Consider the following 22644-nt stretch of genomic DNA (forward strand, 5'->3'; position numbering starts at 1 on the left):
TTAATTTTCTATTTATTTATTTATGATATTTCGAGCTTTTAGTGTCATTAAAAACGTGAAATTTTCCACATTTTCAAAATATTTATTAACTATCTTCATTTCATGATCTTGCCCTGCATTCTAGTGACCAGACATGAGCCCATATATCGTTTTCTCTGTTTACTACTAGACCAACCTTCTTATTATCACCTATCACAGTGCTTTGTGTTAACGATATTTATGTTGCTCCCCAGTAAATTAGTACCACCAGCGTACACAAGATGCTGATCTGTGTCATTCTACGTATTTTGATTCCATCATGTTTTCCAAGACCTTCCTAGTCGGTCATTCTAAAGCAAAAGTTGAAAATCAATCACGAAGATGTTTCTGTTTGTTTCAGACCATTCTGGATACGAAACGTGCCAGACAAATTTCTACCTATATGGGCTTTACTATAGGTTTAATTTAAACATTTTAATCAACCAGCACCTTCAAGTATGTCTATGTATTCATACTGGCTGGCAGAAACTATGAATTTCCAGCTACAATCCGCATGATACATGTTACAGAGAGTACATGTACGTTTGTCTATAGCTTTCACTGGATATATTCCCAAGAAATTAATTTGTGACACAGGTTTTAACCTCAGTCTTTAGCACTGTCGCCATGTTTGTCATTTATGGATATAATAAAGAAATATTTATTATAAAATTCTAAGTTACGCTCATACTCTCCCTTCATTTAAAAATATATATCCTTGTCTGATAATTGATATACGAAAATTTTATCAATGCACAGAAATTTGCCCATACAGCTCCTCAAAGTCTCCTCTCCTCCTATTTCGGACAAACCAAGAATTCTGGTAACCGACATTACGGACATTTAACAAATTAAGACCAAAAATTTACGTATAGTCCTAAGAAACAACATCGGTGGCCAATTATTTGTCGCTGTTAAATGGAAGATTGAATATAAATTTCGTTTGACTACAACCTCATCTTACATTCTACAAACGCATGGCACGTAAAATTTGGAATTTCCATTACCACACAACATTTCAGGACAATATGAATGTCGCTGATAACGTCGATATTCTTCTAGAAGTTCGCATGCCTTTCATGTTGCTAGGCAACGGCTCGATAAATACTCTGCATTACACGCATGCAACAATAGAATAACGGGGTTATGCAACCCGTTTCTAGGTAAGCACACTTACGCGTAGGCTGTGACCTGACGCAACAGTGGATACAGACCACGTGACGTTGTTTCTGTAGGTCCTTGCCGAAGATTTGTAGGGGACAACAAGGTCGTTTGCGGGCATTGATAAGTTTGAGAAGTGAGTAATAGACGGACTTCACTAGAGTTCCGAAGTTCCAAGGGAACAGCAGTGTGACCAGAAGAAGAATTATAAGACTTAGTGTTTGACGTTACATATGCTGTAGTATATCGATATCCGGAGTGTGTAATTTAGTGAGGCTTTTATAGTTCCTGTGTTATAAATCCATTACCAGGAAGCGGATATTGAAGACTAGTGGATATAGACTGAGAAGATTAGTGTGGAGTGACTGTAAATTTTTTAACTTAGCAATAGAGTAAGAATAAATTGTAGTTAGGATCTGTAAGTATTCAATAAATCCAATTACCAATCCGAGCCCCTTTATTAGTCACTAAAGCATATGACAATATCATTCACCTCTCCTTTATGCTAAACTCCACCTTGCGTATTACTTCTCACTTTAATTCTTAAGAATTCCTCGGATGAAAAAGGAGCTTGAATTTAAACACGTAACTACAACAAGTTCTTTGCGGTTACTCGCCTTGTGTAACTTCCTGAGCGTGTTTATTATGGGGGTTCGCTTCACAACGATTCTTTGGAACATAGTAATTTAGAAACTGACAACTGAGGGCCGATAGTAACCATTGATGCCTGTGCTTGATATCATAGCATGATTATAATCTGAACGATGTTAGGACAAAATTAAGTGAAAGGCACTGTTTATAAGACATGATCCTGTGGAAATATTACAAGACATATAGCACTCTCTGCAACAGAAAACCTTCAACGTTGCTAACGTCTGGTACAACAAAATGTGTCAAGATCCATTGAAAGCAGGCAAATATTAAAATAAATATAAAATATTTCAATTGTGAAAACAGCAAAAACAAAAAAACAAAAAAACAAAAACACAAAAAAAAAGCAGACATTTATATTTGTATCAACACATCCAATATATCCTTAGATGTTAGGTGTAATATATGGTCTGACCTGCAAGAACCAATCAAAATAAAATTTAATATATGTACTGTAATTGTATATCTTAAAACAATAATTGAAAGGGATTTATGAACTGTGTCTATAAACCGCTTCCACAATTAATTCTTAGTGATAGCTTCAAGTATAGCCTGGCATGCAATCAGTGGCCTGGACAGACCTAGTATTCTGGAGAGTATAATGAAAACTGAAGAAGCAAACTATCAATTTGGCCAGCGACTGTACAATGTATCGTCTTTCTGAGGCATGTAATAGTAAAAAAAAAAAAGCCTGAGGTGTTCGAAGCTGGTTTTCTTTCGGTGTGTGGGAGGGTGAAGGGGTAATAGGAGGTATAGGAATTCCTGAGCCACCGCCTAATGGTTTCCCATTGGTGGACGACTCGTGACGTGAGCACATCACAAGATGGCACCGGTTGTTTTTACCTCGCTCAGGTAACCGAGTCTAAAGAGGCGAGTAAGCGGTCGCGTCGCGTTGTGTTGGATCCGGGAATTTCTGAGTTGCCCTTATTTTGTTGACATTAAGATAATCATTTTCTTGATCATGTGGAGTGTTTGGAGTTAATTGTGTGCGTGGTGTGCCGAACGTGGTGTGATATTAGTGGAGTGCTGAATGTGCCTTTCCAACGCGACTGCTAGAATTTTGTTAAGTGAGTTAGTGTTGTGATCGCGCGTTAAAATCTTCGACCGAGTGCGCTCTACAGTAGTGTCCGGTGGATATTTGGCTTATTACTGTGGATATATATTTACTCGGCGATCATCTGCTGCCAAAAGGATATATATTCTGAGCTATGTAGGTCAGGTAAGATTTATATAAACATAGTTTTACAGAAGTTTATTCATATATCAGCTACTTGCAAAATTGCCAAAGTATATTGCATGTTTAGAAGCATTGTACTTAACTGTATATACACTTGCACGGAAACGAAATTTTCAAAAGGCAAAATTGCTAACATTAATTTTAAACGAAAACCATTACCCACCAAGCAGTAAAATACCAATAAAATGGAGCTATAATTTATAATTATATGAAGTCTTGCCATGAATTAATTTTTAATTAACCTCTACAGGCATAATAAAAAGTCGAATTAGAGAACACGTACTTTAGAAAATCGCTTAAAGAAAAACGGTATGCCAAGACCGTCATTTCAAGGGGTTCAGAGGAAAGGCTGTGATAGGCCCGACGTCCGAGGCTTCATAGAATCGGCAGAAACTGACGACAGGGAGCAGATTAATGGGACGGTTGTTATCTCTTCTTAAAAAATTCTAATTTAACCCAGCATCTAAGAAGGGTCGAACTTGTGAAGAAATGTGAAACGAAGGAGGGAATATATTGAGGGAAGGATTTGATTTAGCAAGGACAGGGACCTTGCATTCAATTTAAATATTATAGATCAGTCCGTAAAGCAACTGGCTGTGAACATGGTAGCCGTGGTTCGATTCCCAGGAGAGGAAAGTGATTTTTCTCTTCTACACAGCGTATAGACTTTCCCTGGGGCCCACACAGCCTCCTATGTACTAGTAATTGTACCGAGGGCTTTTTCTCGAGGTGTAAAGTAACCAATGCGTGAAACTTACCATTCCCATCTAGTACTGAGGTAAAGAATAATGAAACTATACATTCACTTCTTCTACGTCTTAATAAGCACAAGTAAGATTTTACATTTAATACGATTTGAGTATAAAATTTTGTTTTGTATTGTTTCCTTATGTTATAGACTGTCCTTGTCTGTATCAGTGTAAGTTCTACTGCCACCGGGTTAATACCAAATTGCAGTCAAATAATAATAATAATAATAAAATATATAAAACTTTTATTCTTTTGAATCTAAATTTTTACATTTTCTGTTCCCCTTCGTGTTCATTTTATAACGATTGTAGTTATCCATCAAGATTAGAAATGTATTAGCGATTGATGTACAACATGACCTACAGGATGTTACTGAAAGACTATCACCGGGAGACTCATATAAATTAAGAATAACCAACACCCTACACAAAAAGTATAGCAATCCAGTAATCAGTTGTTTATCATACTCTACTTTTTCAGGAAGATATTTGAGACTGGATATGCATTACTTTAAACAAAATAACATTTAAAATTTGACGTTAAAAGAGTTTCATATATAAAAACAAACACGAAATATTCAAGATCTCAAAGAAGAATCCATAATCTTGTCACGCCCTTTGAAGCTAAATAGTTTTGCAGTTGACGCAGAGCTGATGAAGAGTACAATATGTGATCTAACCTTACCTTACTTATGACCCTAGCCAAATGGCTGACAAAAACGTCAGTACCACGAAGATCGTGAAAGTAATAAAGGGATAAGAGATATAATTTCCCTCGTACGTAACAAACACTTATCAAAACTCTGAAACATTTGAAGAGCTCAGCCTTCTGGGATATAACTTTGTGTGATCCATTGAAAGTCAGCCGACTTTTCGGAGGAACATTTCACCTCCATTTTCGGGGTTGAAGAATAAGAAAAAGAAGGAACCAGAACGAAGCAGGCAGCAAGCTTTGCTGTGAAATGCTTCACTTAAACATCTCCTGACTTTCAGCGGACTACGCGGCATTGTATCCCAGAAGATAGAAAAATTCATAACGTCCAGTGTGAAAATCTGAAATCCTACATTTGAAATATCTACACCTGAGGTGTGCCCCGTATTACTACAGCTTCGATGAAGAACCACAAAGTCGGGTTTAATTAGGCGTTTGATGTCAAGGAGAATCTAATTTCCGCTCTTAAGAAACGATTTTAAAAGTACATAAAACCGCAGTCTTACCGAAGGAGCCGGGATAGCTCAGTCGTTGCAGTGACTAGATACGGGCTGCAAGACTGGGAAATTGGGGTTCGGTTACTAGAGAGAAAAAAAAAAGTGTTCTCTCCTTCGAAAAGTCGAGACAGGCTCTTGGATCGTCATAGTAGATCAATTTGGAACAGGGGTACTTTTTCCCCAATAGTTAGAGAGTTGACCAGCTGAGCTTAATTAATGAGTGACTTCATTAATTCTTTATGTCTTAACCTACATTAAGTCTTTAACGCAAAGATCCCTGGTTTTGAGAATCCATCGTGAAAAATGAAGTAAACTTACTCTTCAGAAGGGAAATTATTCGACTGAGAAACTGGCGAAAAATACAAAAAATTATGTTGTGCTTTTTTTTCTGTGGCGCTACAGCCCCAATTTGGGCTTAGGCCTACCTCCATGAAACTCTCCGTTTCACTTCGGTTTACTAGATCTTAGACATTCGGTAGGACTCCTTGGGCGAGTGATCAGCTCGTCGCAAGGCCTCTATCTGTATACAAACACAGAAAAACGCACACAAACATCCATGCCCTGAGTGGGATTCGAACCCACGATCCCGGCTTCCAAGCGAGCGAAGACAGTGCATGCCTCAGACCGCTCGTCTACCGTGACCGGCTTATATTGTGCTTTAGTACTTATAAGTTTCGAATAATATGGTGTTCTGCAATGTAGATTCTAAGATGTTCTGACGGTGGTGTATAACAAGCGAATTATTGGATTTTTGGACTGCACCTATTATTCGGTATTCTCAAAAATAGAGAACACAACATTTCCGAAACTACTTCTGTTTCCATTCTCAGGTGAGGAGGGAGGCATCTACTCTGTTGGGTCCCTTTCTAAGAGTAAGTTGTCTTCCCCTTGATCTGAGGACGGAAACAAACCCAATTTCCGAAACGCTGTCTTCTGTAGTTTTTTTTTAGAATTTCGGATGAAGGACAAGTCCAAAAACCCAGCATTTCTTAGTTCTCTTACCTGTTTCCTGGCATTTGAGAGGAAATCTTCTTTCCAATCCTACAAACTGTGTAAAGTTTACCTTAATGGACTGGAAGAACAAAATTATGATGTTAAGTAACAGTGTATTGCATATATATATTATAATCTGTAATTTGGACAAAAAATGTATAATTACCTGGCTATGTACTGTGGAACAATTTTCCTATTACAAGTATGTACATATTTTAAAATGTTGAGGTTCTCTTTTCTTTTTCACAAATATTTGCTCAGCTGTAGCTCCAATGTTTGTAGTCTTACCAGGTATTGCAAGTCTATATTTATAGACAATCTACCAAGAATGGACACTTAGATTTGGTTAGTATAAATTTCACTAGCTTCAAGCTGGAAATAGAAGAGTCAGGGTGTCTTTCAGAACTACTCCTTTGTTTTCTATACACACAAAACATTCCATCTGCTTCTTAGTTTAAAACAATCTACATTCATGTTTCTTCCATCTGATGACAATCAAGATATCAGACTATCATAGGATATTATTTTAAGTTACCCGCTTTATCCAATTCTCGTAGACAAGACAACTTACTAATGAAATGACACGCTGAATAAGAAACACGGACCTGGCTGTGTTCAAAATGCAGGAAATGCATCCTAATGTAATATTCCGTACTATTAACTTTCGTTCATAACAAGTGGTCATAACACTTACCTGAATGTGTTAGCTTAGTGTTTTCTGTGGTAAGGTAAAGGTAAAACTACCCCTGTAACAGGCCGTGGAAGCCCATAGGGTTGTGATATATTGATGCTCCCACATTTTCTAGGCACTCAGCTAACAGATGGTGGTGAGGTTGTCAGCCTTATTCGCCGGGCGCTCTTTACTCTCCAGGAAGATTCCTGGGACTAATTTCTGTTAGAGTCTGTGTCGATCCCAAGTGCCACAGGGCGGCTGGAAGGATTATGTCCATTGAAAAAAATCCACTTCATCAGAACTCGAAACCGCGACCTTCCGACTTGTAGCATAATGCTTCAACCAACTACGCTACCGCGTGCCCACTGTCTAATATGGAGTATATCCAATTATCCTTTAGGTGGAATATGCAACGCACTCAGCAATGGCAGTTTACATTAATATGAATGGCAACCAAGCAGATATAAATCTGTAAATTTGTACCTGAATTTCCCCATAAAATAAGATTCATCTAATTAGAAGTCCAAGCCTGTATAATATTATTTTATACGTACGTAGTAGGGGTTATATTTTGTATAGCCTACTCACAATTCAAGGACAAAACTGGATACTGAAATATATATTAATATAAATATATACACGTGTTCCGAAAAGTCCTCATCAATGAGTATTTTTTCATGAAAACGACGACTGTTGGCGACAGAGAGACTATTACTGGCAGTTCCACCTGTCGACAGAATTATTACTACCTACAAGAAACCTGTGCGCATTCATACTCTCAAATATTATAGCTTCGGTTTTTGTACAGAGATATGTATGACGACAATGATCATATGCAAGTTTAAAATTGTAATAACATTCATGCCTAAATCATTCTTCATATTAAAATAAGGTACATTTGTATTCTGTTTTCCGTCCTTGAACAAGAGTCAGTTTATAAGACGACCATTCTCTTTGTGTGTGTTCCATTTGAATTTTTGATCGATTTGACTGTTCTCGCAGAACATGGTATGGCTATTACGCCATTAGAGGCGATATCAATGTGGTACTTTTTTATTTTTTCACACTCGGTATTAACAACTTGGCGGATGTACGGATGTCAGGTACGACACAATCACCATCATCAACTGATTTAAGATCCTGAAATTACGTATGGTAACAGATCTCCGAGAAGTATGCAACTTCTATTAAGGTAATATGTTCGGGTAATGTCTGTGAATTTGAAGCGAAACAATGGCGGCTGAATAAATTTATATTTAGCTTTCGGCGTTACGGTGATAACTAAGCTAGGCACGTGGAATTTGATACGCAGATGGGCTGTAAACTTACATACTCATTATGTATGATATGTTGTTTAGAAGCCAAGGATTACACATATGGCAAGGATTCGAAATTTTGAGGTTATATCCGACAAGTTTTACATAAACAGAATCGTACTTAAAGAATTGTATCTACACTTGCTCGTCGACTTACAATCTATGCGGCTTACTACCGGCCGCACTTACGACCAAAAAAAAATAAAGACTAAAACATGATTAAAATGTAAACGTTTTTAAAAATAAATTACAAATATGATAAAAAGATTAGAGAAGTTAAAAAATTCTGTTAATAAATATATGGCCGACATAGGACCAGATCGACTTACGACCTGTCAGTCAGAACGGATGTCGGTCGTAAGTCGACGACCAAGTGTAATGGAATACAATTCTGTAATTCATCGGACTGCACACCATTATATCACAGAAGGCAGAAATCTTTATAACCAACGCTGTGAGAACATCAACTCCTACAAAATCACACTTAAGTAATAAGTTCTCCCAAAATAAGAGGATTAATTGTTTAAGTTACTTCTTTAATCTTATGTGCACTTTCAGGAGTTACAGGAATCAATTACAGGGTTAGGACAGTCATGTGAATAAAAAGTGAAGTAAACAACACAAAGAAGTGGGCTAAATACATACAAATTAGATATTCTACTGCATAGCAGCTGTAGGACGAGAGGAAAATTATAATAACACTGAATGCATTAAACAACTCTTAACTTCCTATTAACAAAATTAACCATATATTTGGTGTTAAAGAAATGGCTGTCAAGTGTATTGAAATTGTTACGTATTCCATCTTCAACTGAGGAGCAGCGAACAGGATAATTATTACGTGGAAACAAAGTATAAAAATATTTAATTTTCACGGAATAATAATAATAATAATAATAAAAATAACAATAAAAAGTAAAGTAAATGTTTGCCTGTAACAGGCCGTGGAGGCCTATAGGTTTGTGAGATGTTGATTCTCCCACATTTTCTAGAAAATTGGCGGTGAGGTTGTCGGCCTTACGCGCCGCTCTCCCTTTACCCCACAGAATATTTCTGGTACTCATTTCTGTTAGAGGCTGAGTCGATCCGAGGGCCATAATGCGGCTAGAAGGATTAGGTAAATTGAAAAAAAAAAGAATCCACCTCATCGGGATTCGATCCCGCGACCTTCCGGCTTGTAGCATAGTGCCTCAATCAAGTTCGCTACCGCGTGCCTCATTAATTGAAATAATAAAGATTCCAGCGGACTAGACTTGGATTTTATGACTATACACGTATACTAAGGAGTTCAGCATCCTAGTCCAATTGCTAGATTTCTTTTCATGTTAAGGTTTTATATTTATTTAAGCTGGGCATTAGTAGCATAAGGTTTACGGGATTAGAAATCAGTGCGTTAGAACAGTTGGCTTCATGAGCACTACCCCAGTTCCTTTCTCTGATATCCGATTTTATAAGCGACATTGCACAGGGGACCCAGAATGTCTGAATCCGACCTCTATAGAGTGGCATTTAATTTGGCCACGACCGCTTCTTTCCACTTTTTTCTCCAGTCTACAAATCATCTACCTACGTGACTACATAGGCCAAGCGGCTTTGAATAAACAGAGAGGCAACAGTCGATCAGTGTTTTAATGACAAAAGTAAACAGCATCATCTTGCAGTTCTGAGGTCATAAAGAGGTCAGAGTTACTACTTGATGGAAGCTTGTTCTGCCCACATCTAGATTCTGTCCTTGTTAAAAGGACGTATTTCTTGAAGAAACAATTATTGAAGCAGTTGTAAATACTGCAATAATCATTACGCAATCCGGGGCACAAATCAACTGTTACTGCAGTTAAACGACATGTCATTGACACACATTTGCCGGTCATATAATTCAGAGATCCAGTTAAGGTCGCAGTTCAAACCGAATACGTAAATATTTATTTTCGCCTTTATTTATCTGCACATTAATATCTACTGTGATATTTTAGCACTTTTTTGCTCCCCACGATTACTGCAACTACGAGCACAATGCTCTCAGAAAACACCACTCAGAGCACTCCGTTAGAGATAAATGATTGATGAATCCTTGTAGACTGGTAATTGAAAATTGACAGAAAATTGTATGTCAAGGATACTGACAGATCAGGCAAGCAACATGCTTGTACATTGAAGGCTGTAGGTGATGGAGATATAGTAGTGAGAATTATGGGTAAAGGCTGGCCAGTCACTTGAATAATTATTGATTTAGGATTAGCTATAGAAACTTTTACAGGAATAAATAAATCACATTTGTTACAGGAACTCATTATAAACTGAAAGAAAATGCAACAAATTATTTATAAATTTGACGCTCAAAGCTGCTAGAAACATAGATTGTGTTGATGGCGAGTATTGAATAAGTTATACAGCACAGCAGAAAGTAGAATTAGGGAGCAGAGAAAGCGTAAAACGTAGCAAACTTAGTCAGGTATGGAATGGGATTTCAAGTGCTAAAATTAGAAAATATTTTATGTTTTATGTGCTACAAGTAAAAAGTATTCTCTATAAAATCGTATACATTTTGAAGTACCCATGATTACATAGAGTACTTACAAAACCCGTCAATATTTCAAATGGAAAGTGAAGCACTGTTGCAGTAAACCGCCAAAGTCATCTTTAAATTGTGTATCGTAAATCTTTGTCTGTTATAATGGAATAGTGACTTGCATTGAGAAAACTTTCGTTCCAAGCCACATGACACCAGTACTGCATACTTGTAACACAGGATGTCACAAATATCCAGGGCTTTCAGATTTTCAGAATGATCTACGTCTTTTCCCTGTAAAGAACGTGAAATATCGTATTTTTGATCATTCATGCTTACTGAAATATGAGTGGAATTTTTGTTTGACTGCATCAGCATGTGAGCAGTTGTTTTATTCAGTTCATCTGCAATTTCACTGACTTCTTTTATTGTTTTTGACGACAATTTTATTATCTTTTCCAAATTTGTTATAGGCTGCCACAAAAAAAAATTAAATTTGCATGAAAGCAGGCAAATTCAGTTTTTAACATTTAAATTTAATTTTAGCGGTGAAATACTTATGGGAATGTTGCAATGTCTCAATTTCATGTACAATCGAATAAAATTATATCAGCGTTTTCTGTATAATACAAACTGTCATCCAACCACGTTCCTCAATGTGCAATTGCTGTATATGACGGAAATTGTGTCTCAAGAAATTTTATTTTTATAGAACCTTATTTTAACTTACTATTTCAGAAAGATTTTCATCATATCTCATTCTTTTCAGTGTAATACTTGTACGTAGTAACTGGCTGTTTGACAGCAGAGCTTCACCTGGATCAATATAATTGAAACTGATTACTTTAACAACAGGGTGAACGGGGTACGGAAAATAGCAAAGAATGCATTTGAAAATATGTGTATTCTATAGCAATATTCCTGTCCACTCTTGCTTTGTTATATAGATTTAACTGAACAATATACTTCTCTTTAAACATTTTTTGCTGTGAAACAAACAGTTTTATTATTGTGAACACAAATTTTCGTCAATGGACCAATCCTATTTCTTTGATTGTACGCCAATCCATATATTGACCTCCAAATCGACATCATTTCATTGTTTCACAACAGAAATATTGTCTTTTTCTTTCCCAGTTTACTGCTACACATTCAGCTTCTGTAAGTTTTAATTACTCGTAAAACTCTGAGTGCAGAGAATAGCGTACGAACTAAGACGCTCTTTTCGTACGAGCTATCCCCCGTTTATGTCGCTTAATTTATCTATGTTCAGTAATTCTCTTCGATACACTTGAAAACATATTGTAACGTGTCTGGAATCCAGAGGAGTCACTTCTATGGAAACACCAGAACAGACCGTTGCATAAGAAGTAACAATAGCGATACTGTAATTCCAACAGTGAGCTGTTGTATCGAGATTATCGAATCTCCACGGTAACGACAAACAAAGCAACGTCTCCATGGTTATAACAGAAGGTTCATTTGCCTAGCAGCGGCGAGGGTATAAATAAGGGAGTCTTCGAATAGCTAGCTAAGAAGTGAGTCTCGGAATAGCCGTCTAAGGGATCAGTCCTGGGATAACCGCCAGAGAAGCCAGTCCAGCATCGCCGAGTTATTGGGAGCAGTGATTGTAACACCGCGAGTGTAAATGTCTGTAAAGTGGGTGTAAGTGAGCGAAGGAATAAACTCGCTATATATCAGACAACGGCGTGAACTTATTTGTAGCGTGACAACCAAACACGCTACAATATTTAGAAAATTGTCATTGCCTCCAATTTAGAAATAAAATCGCGGCTTGTAATCGCTTGTCTATGTATTTTGTCTTTTATTTGATTTAGAGTAATTAATTAAGAGGTTGAATTTCATTACTTACTTTTTCTGCAACATAAAGAAGTGCTATTAAGAAGAAAGCAGTCTTCTGGGATGTGGCACATTGTAGATGTGGTGTTAACCGACGTTTTGGTAGAACGTATCGCCTCCATCTTCAGGGTAGAAGGACTGGTGTCTGCTTGTACCGGTTCTCACGGTCTCTTTGCGTGCGGATTTCTTATTTTCCCTTCTATTATTCTATTAATTCTCATGTAAAGAACTCCCCCATTACATTATCCTACTGTGGTGTCCATTTCACGTGTGTCCAAGCACAACTAGTCACATCTGAAATGAGTGACCCACTCATTCCTGGATGCCATGTTAGGAACACACGAACCCGTTCAACATGTTCCGTTTCTCGGATCCTACATAATCAGTCTAAAATGGTGTTCTTATTAGTCATTAAAGGATATAAGAAACACGTTTAAGACATGAATCGGCTAGTGTAATTCTCATTGACAGTGAAACGTGACCGAAATGTTGATTCCTGCACCGGTTTCGCTTCATCATTAAATTGAACCGACAATTTTAAACGTTAATTCACAACTGTTTGCTATCATGTTGGAAACGCGGAAGAATAAGAATGGTCCAGTGCCTAACTGAGAAACAGAAAATAAACTTTACCAGAGAGTAGTGAGCAACTGATAATAATATTCTCCATAGGACTCCCACTAGACAAAGTGAACTTGGGTTTGCAGTTTCTGGGAACTACTGATGCTATAGATTCCTCAAGTAAATGCAGTGTGACGTGGGGGGTGGGGGTACTGAATGCTCTTTGCCTCAGGATCCTCAGGATACTGTAAGCGATCTCTTATGAGCACAGAAGTTTATCTACCAATTTCATAAAAGGCGGAGGAATTTCTTAACTAACTGATCGAATCTTAGTTTCTTAATGACTGTGTTCTATGGAGATAATTAGTTAGGTACCTATACTTTCTGAAAGTTCAACATTCATTAGCGCCCTTAATGAAAATATACTGCTTAACCTTCATACTGAAGCCCTGTATTGAAATTCATCACATGCAAATTCTTTTATAGCATATTTTCAAATATTAATTATTTCAAAATAAACTGCATATTTTTTATGTCAATATTAGGCCCCTATAGGGGCCGGGATAACGCAGTTGGTATAGCGACTGGCTACGGGCTGGACGACCGAGGGGTCGGAGTTCGTCCCGGTAAGCTCAAGAATTTTCTCTTTTCCACAATGACCTGACCGGCTTTGGGACCCACTCAGCCTCCTATCAAAGGGCAACCGGTGGTTCTTTTCCCGGGGGTAAAGCGGCATGAGCGTGAAGCTGATCACTCACTTCCAACTAGTACCGAGGTCTATATATCCACTTCACCACACGTTTTAACGGCGTAGTGCTTAATTAGCTGAGCACAGGGAAAACTTTAAATTACCTTAGTAGGCCCTTATACAAATTATCATTGCAGTGAACAAAAACACGTAATATATTTGGAGTCAGACAATATTTTTTTCCTTTAACTTTCTTTGAAAATTAACAGTAATGTTGAAAGATGTTTCACATAATATTGAACTGGTTCAAATGCAAAATGAAAGGTTTTGTATTACATGCATTATTTAATATCATGATCCAATTTTTATAAAGCGATTACAAGGTTTATAACGATTTCCTGATGGTAGCAATCAAAGTTCAGTTACCGTCTAATTCTCTGTTTTGGATCTGAGATTGTCACGGTGACGCCATGTAGTCCGGTAGAAGTTTACCGACATTTCGGAGAAACGTACTGCTCCATCTTCAGGGTCGAAGAATAAGCTAAGAAAGCAGCAAGCAAGACAGGAACAGCAAGTCGTTATTAAATATTAACGTGAAAGTTCACTACAATTTACATTAAAAATGGTATATACCGTCAATTTTTCGAACTGACTATCTAATGGCGTACGAAATCGTTTGCTTATACACTATGAACATCATCCCAAGGAACGGGAAGCCAAGGAGGTCAATAAGAGCTAAAGGATCCCGACGATGGAGAATAGATATTAAAACTAAAATTCTGGACTGTATCCATCGTCCCAGTCAATTGAACCACGACGTTTCGGAAGCTGGATCTGCTACCGTCCTCAGGTGAGTATAATGGAGATAAAAAGGGAAAAAAATTGGGAAAGAATTAAAAGGTAAGGAGGGTTCTTATGTATCCTATACAGTTGGGTCCCTTAGATCAAGCTAATCTCAATCACTGGTCCAGTGATTGAGATTACCTTTTAATTCTTTCCCAATTTTTTTCCCTTTTTATCTCCATTATACTCACCTGAGGACGGTAGCAGATCCAGCTTCCGAAACGTCGTGGTTCAATTGACTGGGACGATGGATACAGTCCAGAATTTTAGTTCTAATAAGGAGGTCAATGCCTGACGTAAAGAAACTAATTTCAAAATTATTACAATTATATGCATATATCACTAACTTCGCCGATAAGCGGCGGTCGCTCGGTCGATATAGTTCGCTTGAGGACTAAAAACCACGGAGGTTTTTATACAAAACAAAAAACCAAACTCCTTGGTTTTAGTCCGCAAGCGAACTATACCGACCGAGCGACCACCGCTTGTCGGCGAAGTTAGTGCTGCCAACTTTATCGGATAGAGGGTGTCGCGTGGTCAGCGCAACGAATCCCCACGGCCATTAATTTCAGTTTTATAGACCGGAGTTTTTATACCACAAGTTTTAAATGTGAGTCTTCAGACTTATGTTAGAAGCTGGAATATAGTACAGACCTAATCCGTTGATTTAAAAATTTCATGGATAATTGTTTCATAGAATGATATATAAACCGAGGCTGGGCGCGAAGAGACGCCTGGAAGGCAAAAATTCCTCAAAATCAAAGAAAAATCTAAAGGAAAATACGAGTAAGTGTACTCTTAGTAACAGTCACTTAAGAAGAGTTTTAAAATAAATCAAAATATTTTTCTTTTGACGCTATTTACAAGTAAACAAGGTCTATTACTGCTAATGCCAATTGTTTCGAAGGTGATAAAAAGAGATAAAAAATTGTGTTTCATATTAAACTAACGTTACATTTTTTATGAACAATCGAAAGACAGAACGTCAGACACAAGTGTTAGTTTCCGCATGCAAACAACTAAAATTTTGCAGTCATGCATGTGTGTTGAGGATTCGATACTTCTCGGAATTCCTAGCATATTACGCAATGAATAATTTTATGCTTAATTATCCACACTCAACCGATATGTAAGAGCTTGACGTTTAGAGCACGGCCTCTCAAAGAAAGCCTCGAGCATTTCATTAAGTTATTGAGAGAGAATGTTTCCCCATTCTCCGAAATTCCTGAATGAATGAAGACACTGAAATGGCTTAATTGAGACATAATTCCGCAATTTATTAATTTTCTATCATAATTTAAGAACTGTTATTGAGTTCTCTGTATTTCTAAGCACCGCTTCCTGTAGTGACGTAGACATAAAACTGAACGTATTCTTAATCTCAACAATAAATGGCAGCTTTGCTCTAGCGGAAAGAACCACAGGTACTTATCTGAAAAGAGGTTGAAAGATTGTTACGATAAGATGTCGAAGAGAAAACTCTTACCCCTACCGGGAAATGAAACCTGGCAACCCAAGTCATAACTAACAGATACATTTAGACTACTGAGACCTGTATACTCATTGCTAGGCAATAACTCGGTAAATAAATTCCCGCGCGAGATAACGGGCGCAACAATAGGACGTCCACTGATAGGCAACGAATAAGTAAATACGCCCCCTTAACGGTAGAGGCTGTGCTTTCCGTGATATCAGTGCAAAATGGATATAAGGAAGTGTTCGGCAATAGAGAACAGCGGTCCAATCGTAGAGCAGAGACGAGTTGGAGACGCCATCCTGCCGGGATATGAGCTTGGGAACAGAGGAATTGAATTAAGGATAGTCTTCAGAATTGGCAGTTGCAGAATAATGGCAAGAAGGGAATTAGGCTGTGAAAAGAAGACTTCCTGTGTGATCTGAAGTGAGAGTGAGACGGTGATATGTCGTTGCCAGGATACGACTAGTGAAGACTGGGAACCATAGTGCGGGTGCAACCGTGAACTGTAAAGTGTGTAGAATAGCCATGGTGCTGTATTGCCTGTAGCGGTGAAATATATGAATGTATGAAGTGCAATAAATCAAACCATCTAGGCCGAACCCTGTTTTATAAGTCACCCCATACATGTGACAATATGTACTGCTAACATTCCATTTCTTCTTTCCAAAGAAATTCTTTAACTGTGAAGAAATATAATTTTGTCCGTTGTTGTGCAGAAAATTTGGTCTCTCGCTTTTAAAGCAGACAAATGATTAACAAGTGGTCGAATGGCTGAAAGCTTACTTAAATATTTAAATGTGTTGAAGATTAAATGAACAGAGAAAAATCCATAATAAGGAAGTTTGTAATCAATAGGATAAAATGCCTAATACCGTCTACACTTCATTTAAATTCATTTCATTGTTGAAAGAAATATATACAGATTTGTGAAAATATGCTTATACTTACCATTTATTTAAGGAAATTGGCACATTTTTAGTTTAATGGTCTTTTTTTCAGATTTAGAAAAATGAGTGCCTTAGCGATATTAGGAACCTATGTCTCCCAGTATCGTCCACCTCCGGAAGTACTTCATAACTAATAATTGTAGTCATGCAAGCTATAGAAGTAAATGTTCAACTATCTTCAAACACGTTCCAATGTAATAGTGTAGGGATGTAACATAAGGAGTTGAATATTCATAATTGGGAAAATCAGTGAAACTTAATAATACGAGAAAAATAAAATTGTTTGAATAGTAAATATGTAAAATTAATACCAGCAGCAAGTTTGACAAAAATGAAAGCTAAAGTTTGAAAGAAATATCATATAAATCACCCTGTTTGTCCAGAGAAGCGAAGCACGTGATAGCGTAGTTGGTTGAGGCACTATACTACAAGCCTGAAGGTCCCGGGATCGAATCCCCATGCGGTTATTGCATTTTTCAATTGACCTAATCCTTCCTTCTTTTGCTTAACCCTACCAGACGAATTGTGAGATAGTGTCACGATCAGGGGTCGGCAGCTTCCTTTCAGATCCTTCAGATATTCATCAATCATTTTACCTTTCGACGCTACGTAATCAGGTTACGGACAGCGCCCCAGAGTAAGCCATAAAAAGAATTTCCGTTGCACGTCTTCTTTAAGCAACCAAACATGAACAATGCACATGCAACTTTACGTGCTGCTAATGCATGGAGTCTACAGTGTTCATGTTTACAGCACCACTTAAATAACTACACTTGTAAACAGAAGAATGTGAGTTCGAGTGTCGCGCCATCTCGGTCCAGAGAAGTAGGTTCGACTATTCGTCGCCTTGAAGGAGAAGCACTTTACTGCTTCTGACTGATTTGTGGTCTTAACCAAGCACGATTTAGCTCTCTACAGGCAGATGCAACGGAATTTCTTATTCGTCGAAATACGAATGTGGAACCATAGTCCCCTTTACTTGCCTCTAATTCTTCTTAGCTTATTCTGGCGTAGCGGCAGCGCAATGTAATTGTCTCCTCCCTCTTGTTACCTCGCCTCTACAAAATATGTTCGAATGAAATGAAGGTCTTGCAGATAGAGCCCAACACCATATACAGGAAATACAAGGAATCAGCCCACATATCTCTGCTGGACCATCCTATCAGTCAACTTAATCTGGACAGCTCTCCCATCCGGACCCCCTTTATCACAGCAGAAGCCAAGAAACTACAATTCTGTCAAGTGTAGTTAGAGTAGAAAAATTTGTTTTTCTTGTGTTGGTACCATAAGGAATATCGCTTCTCTCCGGTGATGATTGCTATCGAGATACTTCTCTATTGCAAGGCATCATATAATTTAATATTTTCTTAGCTCTCGCAGATGGCTTGTGCTGTGTTTGTTTTATGTACCCTTTCTTGAAGATGGCATACATAGAGACTAGATCTATCGATTGGACCAAACTCAGCAGGTTTTACCTGAAGAGGGAGACAAAATGCAGTCTCCGAAAAGTTGTGTTTTGAAAATAAACTGGAAAATGGATAATGACCAAACTTTTCTCCTCTCTCAGGTCTAAATATTGTCATCGGAACTCTCCCTAAACACACTGCATGAATTAGATACAGCGTCTTGAAATAGCTATTCCGATTAATGCTATTCGTGACCTGCTTCAGTTTCCAGTACTTCAAGACAGACCACGTCCTTTGTTTTCCCGTTTTGTTTCAGCTCATAAAGATATCATCACCCAAATCTCAACAGATTTTGCGTGTATGGCATATAACGATATGTGAAGGCATACCCATTGTGTCCGAGATAGGCTACTGCGGTAAAGTAGGAAATGAGGCGTTTTGCCTGAATCATCCGTTATGCTTCTGAATAGAGCTGTGGAGTGACGTGAGAACAATTCAGCATTTTTTCAGACGTTTCTGGCATGGAAACGCCGCCAAGCATTACTTAACGGTTAAGAGCTGAGATTTAGTATCAAATATTTACCATGAAAATTAATTTAGAACTGCCAGATAAAGGAAAAAATAGTTTTCATTCATCTGGAAAAGAGGCACGTATTCTGTCCGCGTGGGATGTAGAGAAGAGGCCGGCCGAATCATTCCTATTTACAATACATTCGTCATATTGAGCTTTTCTTAACGCAGACTTACAAAAACAACGGATGAAGGACATACATTTGCTTACATGTGAAGTAGAATGTATGTCAGACAAAGTAAAGTTAGCAAGGATCAGATTAAATGTTTTTTGCAGACAGGCTCAAAGATTCACTCCGTGAACACAATAAATGATTCACGCACAGCTTACGGACGCACGAGTATGTACAATCTGCAATCATACATAATGACAATGTATCGATAAATAACTTTTTAGTGATGGTCACAGAACCGAAAAGAAAATTATATTTCTATTTTTTGTAAAGTTTTTATTTTAAATTCCCTACAAGAATAACCGGAAAACTAGGAGTACATTTTATAGAAGTTTACCGGTTAATCAGTGTCCAGTTTCATTTCCAATGACGATAGGATCAGAGTATCCTCAAAATTACGTAAAATCACCATGTCGTTCATGCTGAAGTTACGAACACTACTCATTCTTAAGAGATTCGGCCGATTTGTCTGCAAGTTATTAAGATAGACTGAATAGAAACACAAACAGATGACATAAGATTCTACAATTTTTTTCTTCCGGTTTCCAGCCTAAATCTTTCCTCACTGTTTGGAGATAAGCGAGACTAAAGTTATTATTGACTTCTGTATCAGCTACAATTTTAACACACTTTGAAAGACTTCACGAGATTAATGTACGGACTTGAATAAAATATGTCACTGGAAATATATTTTATCGTGCCGTCAAGGCAAATGTGGACACATTTTGGAAAATAATGTGTTTAGTTACTCGCAAAACAAAAAATGGGACAATAACTGTAATGTCTGGTAAAATAATATTTTAATGTGCGTCTGTTTAAGGAAAATATATAATGGCGGAGCAGTAGTAATATGAAATGTATGTTATTTGAGAGGAGCAGAAATACTTTTCTTGGTTCCACCACCGAACTTGCAGAAACAATCCTAAATATTTCACGTTGTACTTAGTCATGGCTCTAATAAATCGAGTCACTGTTGGAACAGAACCCCCCTCATTGTCCGGATAAAATGTAAGTGGCAGTAGAGTGCACGCCACAGCACAATCTCCGGCGTCCAGAAAAGCCTTGAGAACAGGTTTCAAAAGTGCATTGGACTTGGTTTCAACATGTGCTTCAACGTGGGGTTTGTACGTACAGTGTTCTCACACTGCTGACCAGTGAGCTTGGAAATAATTGTTAAGGATGATGCCATGTGCCACGAGAAATCGAGGCTCTATTCAGCACCTTTACTAACACGGCATTGTGGATTCAGTGTGTTGACTATGGCGGGACTGAGCAAACCGGGACGTCAAAACTTTCTTCCGCTCTTCAAGACGTTGCTGCAGGCGAAATTACACGCTGAGTATGAAACTACCTCAACACATGCTTTTTTTTTGTTTATTTAATCAGTCGGTGTCATTTGAGTAGGTCGAAGAATGGCGTGGGAATTTTTGTAAATGACAAGTATCGATGAATAGGCTGTACAGTATTAAGTTGGTCTATACATGGAGACCGAAAAGAATTACAAGTATAACCTCAGCCAAAAAAGGCATTTGGCCAGCACTAGAATTTGATACTGTCTCAAAACAACAATACACTATATAAGATTTGAGGTTTTCACGGCGGTGACTATAAATAAAGCAGTCTTCTGGAATGTGGCGCCATGTAGATATTATGTTAACCGACGTTTCGGAGGAACATATCGCCTCTATCTTCAGGGTAGAAGAAAAAAGAGAAGAAACTCCGTGAGCGGGGAAACAGCGCGAGCAGGTGCTCACAGAGTACACACAATATCTACATGGCGCCACATCCCACTAGACTGCTTTCTTCAACACTGCAGTAGTACTACAGACAAACGGTTGCTGCGTGCTGAAAGAAATGAAAGTCACAGAATCGGAGTTCCCAAACGTGAGATTTGATACGATCTGTCGCTCCATTAGCAGAGATGAACTAAAGTAAGAGAATGGGCAAAATAAATAAATAAATAAAGAGAGAAAAACGGAGAAGGAATGCAGCACAAAGGGGAAAAAGAGGAAGTGAGATTTTTTATTTTTCATTTATTTAACGGTGCTCCCAGCAGTTCAGATTTCATATCGCCGAATAAATGAGTGATGAACTGAGAAGGTTGTGCAAGCAAGCTGTAGTGGCCTATTTGAGGTACTTTCCTGCAATTTGTCTGTCCTTAGTCATGACAGTCGACATCTCAACCGAAATTCTAACCAGGCATCTCCCGAATACAAGCCAGAAGAGTTGTATCTATGTATATATGCATGATCCGCTTACGTGTGTGTACATATGGCGCCTATGTAGGTTTGTATGAATGTAAGCGTGTTTATAGCCGCGTAGAAGGTAAAGTTACTCCTGTGCTCTGCTCCGGTAAGCACAATGAAATGAAGGCACTTAAGGATGGCATAATTATCCTTGCTCTCCAAGTCTATTTCTGAGTGTAACCTATTAATATAGATATTTATTCAAGTACAAATCATGTGGGCCTATAAAATATATTCGATGATATAAGTTTAAATATTATACTGGCCTTAGAAAACATAACGTCAATAAACACTCTTCAATGACGGGATGGCTACGAGCTGGAGGACAGGGGTACGATTCTCTACAGGATAGGAATTTATATCTCCATAAATTACATATCGGCTCTTGCCCCCACCTCGCCTCGTATTCAACAGGAAGCCCTTTCCCGAGGGTAAAACAACCGAGGCTTGAAGCTAACCATTCATCTCTATCTGATATCAAATTTAGGGGTCTGTGGGACTTCACTTCCTATCTCTGTTCTATGCTTACATACAAAGAGAATTTTAAATAATTTCTAGAGAAAGAAAGTGGTAATAGCATACAAGATACTATAAACATTTCTATAACGTCTTTATTAGCCTAACAATTAATCATCATATAAGACACACAATCACCATGATTCCACTGTGCCGCCATCTTCAGTCTACAAAATATTCTTTGAAAGAACTTGCTTTGGTGTAGAAAAACTTCTTCGAAGGAAAGGGCTCTCTCAGTTTTTATGGAAAAAGTAGAGAATTGTCGCCTTGGTTATGAAGCCGTGCAGACCTTTGGATGGTTACTAAAGTTTCTGAGAGGCTGCTGCCTCTATTTTGGGTTTAGAAAAACGTTTTCGGTGTAACTTTCTCTCTTCATTATTTGTGCAAATAGAATTTGGTCTTCCGGGTTATGGTTGCGTGTAGTCGTGCAGATAGTTACCAATGTTTCGGAGCAGCATACTGCCTCCATCTTCAGCTTACAAGTTACACTATCCTGAATATACTGACAGCAGATTCATCTGATAAAATTCTTCTACCCAAAAGATGATGAAGGGCCGGTCACGGTAGCTGAGCGGTCTAAGGCATGTACTGTCTTCGCTCGCTTGGAAATCGGGGTCGATGGTTCGAATCTCACTCAGGGCATGAATGTTTAGTTCTGTGTGTGCGTTTTTCTGTGTTTGTGTACAGTTAGAGGTCTTGCGACGAGCTGATCACCCGCCCAAGGAGTCCTACCAAATGTGTAAGATCTAGAAAAACCGAAGTGAACGGAGAAATTCATGGAGGTAGGTCTAGGCCCACTGGGGCTGTAGTGCCAAAAAAAAAAAAAAGATGGAGGTGGAGT

The 22644-nt window shown here is 38.0% G+C and overlaps 1 protein-coding gene across 4 annotated transcripts in view; it reads left to right on the forward strand.

Annotated features, from left to right (window-relative positions):
- The first annotated feature begins 2696 nt into the window (after positions 1–2696).
- Positions 2697–22644, forward strand: part of LOC111867780 — a 202846-nt gene continuing 182898 nt past the window's right edge. For 2 of the 4 annotated variants that reach the window (XM_023857926.2, XM_033752799.1), the window contains exon 1: positions 2697–3049. The gene's annotated coding sequence lies outside the window, so the exon portion shown is untranslated. The remainder of the gene's footprint in view (positions 3050–22644) is intronic. The other 2 variants (XM_023857927.2, XM_033752800.1) reach the window with 1 other exon arrangement.

Source organism: Cryptotermes secundus, unplaced genomic scaffold, assembly GCF_002891405.2.
Source record: "Cryptotermes secundus unplaced genomic scaffold, Csec_1.0 scaffold116, whole genome shotgun sequence".
NCBI lineage: Eukaryota > Metazoa > Arthropoda > Insecta > Blattodea > Kalotermitidae > Cryptotermes > Cryptotermes secundus.